Source organism: Dromiciops gliroides, chromosome X, assembly GCF_019393635.1.
Source record: "Dromiciops gliroides isolate mDroGli1 chromosome X, mDroGli1.pri, whole genome shotgun sequence".
Lineage (NCBI taxonomy): Eukaryota > Metazoa > Chordata > Mammalia > Microbiotheria > Microbiotheriidae > Dromiciops > Dromiciops gliroides.
In genome coordinates this window covers 48,271,723-48,285,733 of record NC_057867.1, presented here as the reverse complement: position 1 = coordinate 48,285,733, position 14,011 = coordinate 48,271,723, and positions in this window count along the sequence as shown.

Sequence of the window (14,011 nt, the reverse complement as noted above, 5' to 3'; positions counted from 1 at the left end):
GAAATCCATTACTGGGCCTTCTCTAGGTACCACGGTTCAAAAAAACCTTTGAGTTTTCAGGGGAAAAAAATCACAGAGTTTTCTCTAAGTGCATCAGTGCTGTAAATATTTTTCAAATAAAAGGCAATGGAAGGAAAGACAATAATATATTTGTCTCGGCTATGGTGTGTATGCCCATTTTTTAATCAATCAAAACTATAGACAAAATCAGTGGTTTTGAGTAGTCAAAGACTGAAAGGCTTAAAAGAACAGGAAGCAATATCTCCAAAATTAAAACAAAGGAAACAGAGAAATATATTTAAAGTGAAAATGTCAGGTAAAGGTCTGATACCCAGACTCTATCAAGAATCAGAGCATTTATATAAAACAAATAATATACATTCCCCAATCAAGTTTTAGTCAGAGGACATGAAAAGACAATTTATAAAAGAGCTAATATACAAATTCAATAACCAAATTAAACCAAATTATTTCATAGAGCTAGAAAAAGTAATAACAAGATTCATCTGGAAGAACAAAAGGTCAAGAACATCAAGGAAATTAATGAAAAATATACAAAGGAAGGTAGCCTAGCTGTACCAGATCTAAAACTGTATTATAAAGTGACAACCCTCAAAACTATTTGGTACTGGCTAAGAAATAGAGTGGTAGATCAGTGGAATAGGTTAGGCACACAAAACATAACAGTAAATGAATATAGCAATCTCCTGTTTGATAAACCCAGACACTCTAGCCTCCAGGATAAGAACTCACCATTTGACAAAAACTTCTGGGAAAACTGGAAAACAGTATGGCAGAAATTAGGCATAGACCAACATCTTATACTGCACACCCAAGTAAAGTCAAAATGGCTACATAATCTAGACATAAAGGGTGATACCATGGGCAAATTAGAAAAGGAAGGAATAATTTTCTTGTCAAATCTATGGAGAGGGGGAAAATTCATGACCAAAGATGAGATAGAGAATATTATGAAATGCAAAATGGACCATTTTGATTGCATTAAATTAAAAAGTTTTTGCACAAACAAAACCAATGCAAACAAGATTAGAAGGAAAACAGAAAGCTGGGAGACAATTTTCACAGCCAGTGTCTCTGATAATGACTTCACATCTAAGATATATAGAGAACTGAATCAAATATATAAAAATACAAGTCATTCCCCAATTTGAGAAATGGTCAAAGGATATGAACAGGCAGTTTTCAGATGAAGAAATCAAAGATATCTATAGCCATATGAAAAAATGTTCTCAAATCACTACTTATTACATAAATGCAAATTAAAACTACTCTGAGGTACCACCTCACACCTAGCCAATTGGCTAATATGACAAAAAAGGAAAAAAGGATAAATGTTGGAGGAAATGTGGGAAAATTAGAACACTAAAGTACTGTTGGAGTTGTAAACTGATCCAACCATTCTGAAAAGCAATTTGGAACCATGCCCAAAAGGCTATAAAACCCTCCATATCTTTGACCCAACAATACCACTGCTAGGTCTACATCCTAAAGAGACCATAAAAAAGGGAAAAGGACCCACATGTACAAAAATATTTCTAGAAGCTCTCTTTTTTATTTTTTATTAATAAAGTATTTTTCCCGTTACATATAAAGATAGTTCTCAACTTTTGTTTATACAAGCTTTCCAATTTCAGATTTTTCTCCCTCCCTCCCCTCCCTCCCCCTCCCCTAGACAGCAGGTAATCTGATATAGGTTTTATATATCTATATCTAAATATATATACATAATAACATTAAATATATTTCTGCATTAGTCATGTTATAAGAGAAAAATCAGAGCAATGACGAAAAACCTCAAAATAGAAAAACAACAGCACCAAAAACAAAAGAAATAGTATGGTTCATTCAGCATCTATAGTCCACAGTTCTTAGCAGCTCTCTTTTTGATGGCAAAGAATTCGAAATTGAGGGGATGCCTATCAATTGGGGAGTGGCTGAACAAGTTGTGGTATATGAACGTAATGGAATACTATTGTGCTGTAAGAAACGATGAGCAGGCAGATTTCAGAGAAACCTGAAAATACTTACATGAATTAATGCTGAGTGAAATAAGCAGAACCAAAAGAACATTGTACATAGTATCAACAACATTGTTGGATGATCAACAATGATAGACTTAGCTCTTCTCAGCAATGCAACAATCCGAGACAATGCCAAAAGACTCATGATGGAAAATGCTCTCCACACCCAGAAAAAGAACTGTGGATTCTGAATCCAGATTGAACCATACTATTTTCACTTTTGTGTTGGTTTCCTGTTGTTGTTGTTTCTTCCTTCTTGTGTTTTTCCCTTTTGTTCTGTTTCTTCATTAACAACAAGACTAATACGGAAATATGTTTAACATGATCATAATGTATAACTTATATCAGATTGCTTGCTGGCTTTGGGAGTGGGAAGGGAAGGAAGAGTAGGAGAAAAGGTTGGAATTCAAAATCTTACAAAAATGAATGTTGAAAATTATTTTTACATGTAATTGGAAAAAATAAAATAAAATACCATTTTTAAAAATAACCAAATTAAAAGATGCTCAAAGTCGATAAAAATCAGAGGAATCAAAACCAATATAACCTTAAGACACCACATATATACCCATAGAATGACCAAAAAAAGAGGAAAACATATAAAATCCAAAGTTAGAGTCTTTATGGGAGAAGGGAAAAACATTGATAATGGGACCAAAGACTGGTGAAATGTTTTGGAGAACAACATGGCATACACTTACATATAACTTTAGACTTAGTAATTGCATTTCTAGAATGCTCTCCCCCACCAAAGCATAAAAACAGGAAAAAAAGACCTATCTGTACAGAAATATTTGAAGCTGCTCTATTTGTGATAGTACACATACACACACACAAACCCCTGTATATTCCACAACAGGAGAATAGCTGAATAAATTAAGGTATATTAATTAAAAATAGAGTATTATAGTACCTTAAAAGCAACAAACACGAAGCATACAAGGAAATACGGACAGACTTATAGAAGATGAAGCAAAGTAAATTAGTGCAGTTGGAATCACATACACACTGACTATAAAAAGAAAAGAAAAAGCAGAAAGAGAAACAAGGCCAAAGGTAGTGGCAGCTTAAGAAGGTAATGCGATAAAAGCGTCATACATGCCTGTTCTATCAAATCACAGAGTCCCAGGGCAGCTAGGTAGCACAGTGGATAGAGCACTGGCCCTGGATTCAGGAGGACCTGAGTTCAAATTTGACCTCAGACACTTGACACTTGCTAGCTGTGTGACCCTGGGCAAGTCACTTAACCCCCATTTCCCTGCAAAACAAAACAAAACAAATCACAGAGTCCCAGGCTGTTGTTTTTAAATTCAGGGCAATTATTTAACAAGCATTTATTAAATACTTGCTGTGTTTCAGGTACTATGAAGTGCTGAGGATTGAGAGAGAAAAATGAAACAGGCCCTACCTTCAAGAATCATAATTCTACTCTAGTAATTCTTTTGGTTTTGTCTTATGAAAAGCTAAGAGTATGGGGGTAAGATTAGGCCCTGGGCTTTGTATTCTCATGGGATTCTTCACATAGGAGGGGGATCAGTGGAGCTTCCTGAGCAGCTTTATAAGCTTATAGTGGAGTAAGGCTTTGGGATTTTGATTGTATTTCCCAGTTGAAGGGCATGTATATGCCTATTTAACCCATTCTGAATTCAGGATGGATGGACTGGAGATGAACTGGTTGGTTCAGACAATTGTGTGATAGACAGTTATGGAAAGCCTTTGTGCAGGGCCTATTTTTTTAAAAAAGAGCTTTAGTGTCAGTCATCCCTTAGGCAGTCACCCCCCTCCCAACTTGCAAACCTATGAATGCTAAGCTGAGGAGGTAACCCTGAAGGGGGTGCTGCACTGCAGGGGGTTTTGTTTGGGATATACTTGGGTCCTTATTCGTTTGCAGGACATCCATGAGGTGCTCTCTCTCTCCATCCAGAAGTCTCCTTCTTGGATTCCCTAATATGTCAGGGATCCAGTGGAGAAAAAAAATAGTATTTTAACAATGATTTTTGTTAGATTGTAATGGGGGGGCAGCTAGGTGGTACAGTGGATAAAGCACTGGCCCTGGAGTTAGGAGGACCTGAGTTCAAATCCAGCCTCAGACACTTGACACTTACGAGCTGTGTGACCCTGGGCAAGTCACTTAACCCCAATTGCCTCACAAAAAAGATTGTAATCGGGCAGTTAGTTTTCCAGTGTTATCTTTAGAAGTCCAATCAGTTTCTTTGAGTCAACTTTTGCATGGTTTAATATTTATGTACCAATGTCCATTGTATTGCTGTATCCAACTACTATGAACATCATGGATTTTTCAGTCCCAGAATACTGGTGCCTAGCAATTTGCCTAGATCAGTGGTGTCAAACTCAAATAGAAATAAGGGCCACTAATCTGGATAAAAGGATCCCTGTGGGTGACATACTGATTTAGTTTAAAAATGTAATATTGTCTCTATTTTATTATATTTTTATTTATTTTGTTAAATATTTCCCAATTACATTTGAACCTGATTCTGGTTGCATTTAGAAGTGTTGTGTTTCACAAAAGGCCCAAAGTCCATGGCTGACACCCCTGGCCTGGAGTATACCATGGGAGTTCATCCCCATTTTCATGGTTTACGTTGTTTTGTTACTTTTAAAGTAGAACTATACTGCTTGCCTTCCTCGTGCATGAGTCAACATAACTAGTCTGAAATCCTTACAGACTTCAGGTCCATTAAAAAAAAAGATTTGCCTGTCGACTTAAAAACCTTGATTAATCAACCCCAAGTGCTTAATCCCTTTCTGGGAGCCCCAAATCTCTCTGAACCCCTGGTGCTTTACTGAATTTATGAGGCTAACAGTTATCCTAATCAGGGGTGAGTTTAGACTTCCAACTGGATTCTCTATGTGTTGCAGGAGTCCTTCAACAAACTTTCATTGCCATATTTGTTTCATATATTTGCATTATTATCATCCATTTAGAAGTTCCTAGATGCCAAGTTTCAGGCCCCAACCTTGAAGAGACAATGAAATAACCTCTATGCCCAAGGGATGCTAACCATGGACAAGAGAACTACATTGTCAGAATGATGGGTGTTACTGAACCCCAAGTTTTTAGATGAATGCCAAGAGTTTCTGACTCCAAGTCTTCTGGATAGAAGAGGAATAGGTTCCTGGTAATATAATTCTTAGTTTACTTTGCTAAGAAGTCCAAGGTAAAAAAGTCTAAATTCCTGCTTCCTAGAGAAAGAAGGGAAATTCCTGGACTACCAACCTCTTAGAGGAGAGAGAGTAATCATGAACATCCTATTCCACTACCTCCATGACCTGAGGAGGCACATCAAAGGAATGAAGCAACAATATAGGGGAGCAAAAGCCCTGGACTTTGTTCTCTGCTATTACTGTGAGTTATTCAGGCAGTACAGATCTGAGGGAAGAGGGATTGACTCCCTAGTAGCTCCAAGGGCTTTTCGTTTCCATGGGAATCCAAGCTCTCAGGGAAGTATCATAAAGCTGTATAGGTCCCTGGGATGAAAGTGAGAATTACCAGCATGTCAGTGGGGCTGTCTAGCAAACCTCAAATGCATTTCCCTTCCAAAGAGAGTCCACACCATAGGGTAGTACTATGAGTCTGGAGGACTGCAGGGCCCTGGTGAAAGGTGGGAGTTACCTGAAAAGGAAGAGAATTGTATAAATTTCTCATGGGCTACAGTACAGGGGGTCTTTTACGTGTTATCTATATTTTCTATGGGGTAGAATAAAGGTTGTCTTATACCTCATATATGCATTATTACCTTAGTACTATACAGGAACTTTGGGGTCTATTATATACATCTATGGAGACAGACACAAGCTGTGGTCAAGATTCCAAGATTTCCCAGAAGCAGCTCTGGGTAGGATCAAAATGAGCCCAAAAGAGAGTGATTATTTGGGGACCATGCTCAAGATTAAACTCAGTGTATATACACCCAAATGTGAGCTTCTGTTTGGGAGTGAAATTGTCCCTCCACAATTAGAATGCTGCACTATGGGTAACTTGTTTTTGTTGATGGCTATTCAATATGTAATTTCATTTATTGTACTGTCACATGGACTAGAAATTTTTTTTAACAGTTTGAGGGTGTACGAAGGACCAGAGGCCAAGAATGGTTAGAAAAGAATGGTACCAATTGTCACCCAAGCCTTTGGCATGATAGATTGTGATGAGAAAGTGACTGAAACTAGGATATTTGGTATGCCCTCCTCTGCAGTAGCTCTACTAGCAGTGCTATGAAAACCTAGGCTGCATTAATTTAAACAAAACTCCCCCAAAAGACTGTTTCACCTCTGAACTAAATGAACGCTCTCTTGAATCGATGGCTCCAGTTTCCCATTTATGGGACAAGATTGCACCCGATTATTGCTCTGGTCAGGCTCCAGCTGGGCAAGTCCCAAGGTGTAGGTTGAACCCTCTCCTGTCCTGTGGATGTTCCAGTTCAGATCATGTTTGGGCATGTGGAAGCAATCTCTCAGATCAGGAGCAGAGTGGACAGGCCAATCAGCTTAGAAAGGACTGGAGGTTCAATGACAACAACAAAAAAATCCAGAAAGGAACGGAGGCAGTACAAGTTAATGTCCAAAATGGAAGGAAGGTAAAAACAACAACAAGAGCAACAAAGGAGGGGGGAGAGGCTGAGAAAAGTAAAGGTCTGGATTTGAGCCTGGGACTGCTCAGTGTCAGAAGACAGATGAGAGGTCCAGCCAGGCAAAGAATGGTAATGGGATTTGTGAATTCTCCAAGATGACACAGACGCATGACCAAGTTCTAACTTGCCCTGTTTTCCCAGCTCACTCAGATCTCCTTGAGCTGGGAACTCCTCTTGAGGCTGCTACCCTCATTAGCTGCCATGGAAGCTATGGGGTAGAAGTCTCACTCCCAATCTTGACAGCTGGAGCATTCCTCTTACCGCTTCCAGCTTCATTAACCTCCATGGAATTTACGGGATGGCAGACAGGTGTCTCTGTTTCTGCTCATGTGGCAGTAATTATTCCCATTTAAGGAGACTACATCGCTAGGGAATAAAGCCATAATGTCCCCAAACCCAACAACTCTGATATATTATTTCATGTCAAAAATTCCAGTTCTGTAGAGGGGGGGGCAGGGGAGGGGTGTCAGTAAACAAGGCAGCTTAGAATCATCAGGAGCCATGCTCAGCACACAATCATACACATACACACAGAGTAGGGAGAGCTGTCAACATGGAAATAAAAGCACCGAAGAGGACCTATGTAGTATTTAGTTAGTGTCCCTGGTGCTGTTCACACACTACTATCTCTGTCGAATATGATTAACTGTGCATAAAAGTCAGCAGCAGAGACAACTCTGATAGTGGTGATGTGTTTGCCTGGCCATTTGCCTTGGCGTTAGATGAGGAAGGTGAATTAAGCATGATTATTGTTTCGGAATTAGGGACCCCCCTCACTCACAGGGGGCTTGGGATTCTCTTCTTACCTTGCTGTGTGTTTGTGTTTCCTTGGTATTCCACAGCACAAGATTCAGGAAGTAGCTCATTTCTGTAGTCTAGGAGAGAGGAAATGGGAGAATTCTTCTCATTTGGGCACAGAGGGAACTGGCAAAGGCCGGTCAGATCACAAAGGGAAGCAAATGAGAACGAAACAACTCCAGGCTGAACTGACAGCAGAGATCAGAAAGTGACATAGAGGCTCCCCCAGTGTCCATTCTCCCAAAACAACACCTGGGAGGAGGAAACAGTCCCCTCTTGCAATTATTCCTTTTGGGGGAAATATAATGGAAGGAGCAAAAGGGTTGAAGTCAGAAGACATGGGTTTAAATCTCAGTTCTTTCACTAATTGGATGATCTTGGGCTTCTCAATTCCCTCATCTATAAAATGGGTACAATACCACTTTAAGGACCTACTTCCCAGGGTTTTGCAGAAAGCATTTTGTAAACCTTAAAGCACTATAGCCACGGGAGCATTTAATAGCTGAGTCAGTCTGCTTTTCTAGGCCTGTTTCCTTCTCTTATCATCCTAATACTACCCACCTGGAAAGCTCTCTGGGGTATTCTGATCAGAGTGGACCCTTCCCCTTCTCCTTCCCCTCCCCCTTCCTCTACCCCTCCCTTCCTTCTCCCGTTCCTCTTCCTATCCCCCACCCCCAAGCTGATGGAGCACACAGAGAGAAACAACTAGAATAACTGAGAAATCCACAGGTGTAGCCACATAGTCCCCACAGGAGTGGTTGCCTTATCTAGCTTATACAGAAGTGACATATTCAAAGGTCCTTGGGATCTTGTGTGTGTAAAACAGAGCAAACCCTACTGTTAAGGAACCATTCAGATCAGTTTGCAGTGCTGTTGGAGCTAACCATCTACTTCGTTGACTTCACATGGACTATGGAGTGTTCAGAAGTGGGACAAAAGACTGTGTTAAGGACTGCCACATAAGCTTGGTTCCTTTCTCCTTGAGTCTTAGTAGATTTTCCTCTTTCTGTAACATGCAACCTTTTATTTTTTTAAACAGCAGAAAATTATATACAGTTTTTAGACCATCGACAAACTTTAATTTGACTGTAGCTGATTTAAATCTGAGGTTCTTGTTCAATGTCCAGTGAATGAATTGACCTTTTACTGAAAGACCTGAAGCACATCAACCTTGACATTCTTGCAACCAGAAGAAAGAAATTGCAACTATGTGGGAGGGTGAACTCGCAGGTACTGCTTGGAGAGGCAATGAAAGGGTTAATGAAATGAGCTTCATCATAATCCTAAAACTACAAGGAATATAATTGCATGGGGCATCTGGTCATCAAGTATTACAGTGCTAATGATAACTATTTGCAGAAAGATCACTATGAAATTAATGGCAGCTTACATACCAATATTGGTTGCTGTGGATGATATGCTCAAGAAATTCTATGAAAAACTTGACCAGACCTTCCAAATCAGATAAAAATACATCCTGATACCTTGTGACTTTATTGCAAAAGTGGGGAAAGGTTAGGTTTGGAAAGAAACAAAGGATGGCCCGAGCTTATTAAAGCTTAAAATTGCACCAAGGCCTTTGGGATAGGCTATATATGAGAAAGACAGAGACCAAAGACTTGTAGATGTCACAAAAGCCTCACACCTCTATATCATGAACACTTTCTTCATAAAAAAGAATGGTTAGATGTTGGTCATGCAGAGCATCTCCAAAAAATCTTACAAAGAATGGAATTTATTACATTACAACAGACAGGAAAAGATTTATGGATCTGACTTCTCTTGGAGTCAGCTGATTGTGTCTAACTAGACCATCAGTTCATTAGAGCTAAGATTAGAAATTTTAATAAATAAGAAGTTATAATAAGAAAAGGACATGGCATACAGTTGAGAAGATTTAACCCTAGATTATATAGACAAGCTGAAAATAAAAAAAAACAGCAAATAGAGAAATGACATCAATTATTGTTGTTGTTATTGATGGATGACCTGTATATATTGCTACAAGGTTTGCAAAGTGCTTTACAAATATTAGTTCATCTGATTCTCACAACAACTCTGGGAGGTAGGTGCTATTATTATCTTCATTTTCTAGATGAAGAAACTGAGTCAGATAGAGATGAAATGACTTGCCCAAGAACACAGAGCTAGTATGTATAATATCGCAGGTCTTCCCAACTCAAAGTTGAGCACTCTATACACTGCACTACCCTAGATGCCTCTGACTCCAATAATTTAATCCAGACGTTTAACCAATGTAAATTAATCGCTATCACAAGGAGACCAAAAGGGTCCAGAAAGTGCCTTAATCAACAAACATCTGACTTACTTGCCAATCAGAGAAGGGGTGGCTGCCAGAGACAACACCTGCTTAGAACATAAACTCATCTGTAAAATCTTATGAAGAAAGATGATGGATAATTATGAGCAATATCATCTCATAAAGCAAAGAGAAGCAATGGAGGGTAAAACCAGTTTAAAGAAAGCTCATCCCAAGGGCATTCAAGGATGAAAATGGAAAGAGGGTTACAAAGAAAAGAAAAATGGAAAAGATTTACAGAAACTATGGCAACAAATGCAAGGATAGTGGAACCACATGACACTTGGGTCTTAACACCCTGGGACCTCCCTCAGCACTGGGAGGCTTCTTCCCCTGAAATATCCCTCTGCTATGCTGGCTTCCTCCCATTGGTAAATTCCTTCTGGGCCCTCCATTTGGGTATGGGCTCGGGCTGTCCTTCCTTCCTGTGTTTCTAACTTTCGGACTTTGCTACCATGACTAAGATTCTTTCTCAGCCTGGGAATTCTTTCAGAGCCAGGGAGGGACCTTCTGTACCCATCTCCCTTGGGTGAGTTCTTTCCAAGGGGTCTTCATTTTGGGGATTAACTCAGGCCAGCCTTGCTTCATTGTCATCCTGGCTGTGCTTCTTTTTTTTTTTTTTTTTTTTTTTTGCAGGGCAATGGGGGTTAAGTGACTTGCCCAGGGTCACACAGCCAGTAAGTGTCAAGTGTTTGAGGCCGGATTTGAACTCAGGAACTCCTGAATCCAGGGCTGGTGCTTTATCCACTGCACCACCTAGCCGCCCCCTATCTGGTTGTGCTTCTGATTCTCTGGGTTTCACCATGCCCTCTGTTCAGATACCTCCTCCTCCTCCCCCCGATCATATCCTACCCCCCCCATTTCAGCTTCCTTTTATGTGTTCCCTTTTTTATTCCTCTCTGCACTGCATTGCAGACTTCCTCTAATATGTTCCAGCTCTTCATCCTAAAGCTCACTTCTGCCCTGGAATAATTCACACATTGGAAAGCCTATGCTCGCTCGCTCGCTATTTCTCTCTCTCTCTCTCTCTCTCTCTCTCTCTCTCTCTCTCTCTCTCTCTCTCTCTCTCTCTCTCTCTCTCTTTCTCTCTCTTTCATTGGATGGCTCCACCCAGAACCTCCAATTAAGGAGGATGTCCAAGCCAGCCATGTCTCAGTCCTCCCTAGGCTATATTCCAAACTTCTTCTACCATTCCTCTGTGCTGGGTACCTTTACCTCCTTTTCAGCTTCATTTTATGTGTTTTCCTCCCATGTAAAGATATGCTCCTTGAAGGCAGGGACTGACCTTCTTTTTGTTTATATTTGTGATCCCAGCAGTTAGCACAGTGCCTGCCACATGGTAAGTGCTTAATAAATGTATGTTGTCTGTTTCCTGCATGCTTTAACATCACAGTCCCTGAGGCCCTTAGAGAGGAAGTAAAAAAAAAGGGGGAACAAACTTGGGTAAAGCAGCTGTATTGGATCATGTATATACAGAGGATATCCATATTGGAGGCAATACAGTTGTGAGGTCACTGAGGGATTGATTCACAAGGTTTCTAAAGGAGGAAGATATCCTGAAAGTGTGGGGGAAAGCTTCACATATCAACATCTGATGACCTGTATGCCTACTCTCCCATCTGTACAAAATGGTTGCACAAAATGAGGGCGTACACAATGTAGGTATTAGTAGGGAACAAGGAGGCTTACACAAACAATATTCAACTATGGACCACATCTTTATCATCTCACAATTGACTGAAATACATAGAGAATATAAGATTCCACTTTTGTTGATTTATTATGAAAAGGCATCTGGCTTGCATTCACCTCAGAAAGAGTGTACATTGTCCATTAATGACCCCTTCGTTGTCCTCAACCATATGGTTCATATGTTTTAATATGACTCCCCCCATGACAAGTTCAAGGACACTATAAAGGCTGAGAATAGAAAGCTGGCTATAAATGTGATGGAGGAGGCAAAAAGGGGTTAACAGAGAAACTGAGGCTTCAATCCTTCTCAATAGTACCTAAAAGGGTTAACAGAGAAATTAAGGTTTATGTTCTTACAGTAACCAAGGGGGTTTGTCCCTATCAACCCACACCATCAACAGAGATAGTAACTAGGGACCATTAACCATTAATAGCCATTAATATTCCTAGTTGACAGGACACCTAGAAACCAGATCTTAAGTAAAGAGATATCATAAACACAGAGACCCTCTGGCTTTGACAAGGCTAAGCATGTCTTTATGAACATGCACAGAAAGGACTAAATGTATCCTTAGGGAAAAAGGTACCCACCTCATGGGTTGTTTTAGGACCCTAGGAAGTCCAAATTAGGATAAGACCTCCCATATACCTCCATAAGGTGGCGATTAAGATAATGAGGAGATAACCTACTTTTTCTCACTATAAATATAACTATTCTTCTTCCCCCTCTTTGAGACACCTATCACTATGGTGCTCTCCCTGTGGTCAGCAGTGTTTTAATAAAACTTGGGAAACTGAGTCACTGAGTCTTATAATTCTTTGGGACACCTCATGATCAATCTGATCAATTAAATCCACCCCCCACTACAAATGGAAAAGCCATTACTATTTTTCAGGCACATGATCCCACCAATATTAAATGGGGAGATGCTGTAGCCAAGTATAGAGTAGGATCCACCGGTGTCCTGACCACCATAGGCCAGGAGTTGAACGGAGGAACTAAGCATGGAATTATCTTTGCTTCTTCTGATGATGCCCTATGTTTGTGATGGGAGTGAGTCATGAGTTGTTGTTTTAAATTTAATCTAATTTGGGGGTTACATTCTAAGTTCTGAACTGTCTTCTCCCACTCTGCATTAAAGAAGGCCGTCATTTGACACATATCTATAAATATATGTAAAATCATACTATGGGGGCAGCTAGGTGGCACAGTGGATAGAGCACCGGCCCTGGAGTCAGGAGTACCTGAGTTCAAATCTGGCCTCAGACACTTAATACTTACTAGCTGTGTGATCCTGGGCAAGTCACTTAACCCCAATTGCCTCACCAAAAAACAAAACAAAACAAACAAAAAACCCAAAACATACTGTGTATACTTCTATTCGTCAGTTCTTTCTCTGGTGGTAAATAGCATCTTCCTTCCTAGGTCCTTTGTAGTTGTTTTGAATATGTATAACACTCAGAATAATTTGGTAGTTCACAGTTATTCTTGAAACAATATTGCTGTTATACACTTTTATATAATTTATACAATTTATTTTTATACAATTTATATAATGTTCTCTTGGTCCTGATTATTTCACCTTTCACTATTTCATGCATATCTTTCCATGTTTTTCTCAAATCAGCCAGCTTATCATTTCTTTTTTTTTTCTTTTTTTAGTGAGGCAATTGGGGTTAAGTGACTTGCCCAGGGTCACACAACTAGTAAGTGTTAAGTGTCTGAGGCCAGATTTGAACTCAGGTACTCCTGACTCCAGGGAGTCAGCTCTATCCACTGCGCCACCTAGCTGCCCCCAGCTTATCATTTCTTATAGCACAGTAGTATTCCATCACAAACATATACCACGACTTGTTCAGCCATTCCCCAACTGATGGGCATCCTCTTCATTTCAGTTCTTTGCCACCACAAAGTATTGCTATAAATATTTTAGAACACATAGGTTCTTTTCCTTTTTCCCTGATCACCTTGGGAAACAGACTGAATAGTGGTATTGCTGGGTCAATAGTTTTATAACTCTTTGGGAATAATTCCAGATTCCTCTCCAAAATGGTTAGATCAGTTCACAGTTCCACCAACAGTGTATTAGGGTCACAATTTTTTCACATCCCCTCCAACATTTGTCATTTTCCCATTCTATCATTTTAGCCAATCTAATAGGTGTTAGATAATATCTCGAATTTTCATTTCTCTAATCAATAATGATTTAGAGCATTTTTTCATATGATTATAAATAGTTTTGATTTCTTCATGGAAAACTGCTTGTACATATCCTCTGTCCATTTATCAACTGAGGAATAACTCATATTTTTATAAATCTGAGAAAGTTCTCTATATATTTGAAATATAAGACCTTTATCCAAGAAACAGTTTATAAAAATTTCCCCCAATTTTCTGCTTTCCTTATAATCTTGGCTTTATTGGTTTTATTTGTAGAAAACTTTTAAAATTTAATATAATCAAAATTATCCACTTTACATATCATAATGTTATCTACCTCTTGAAT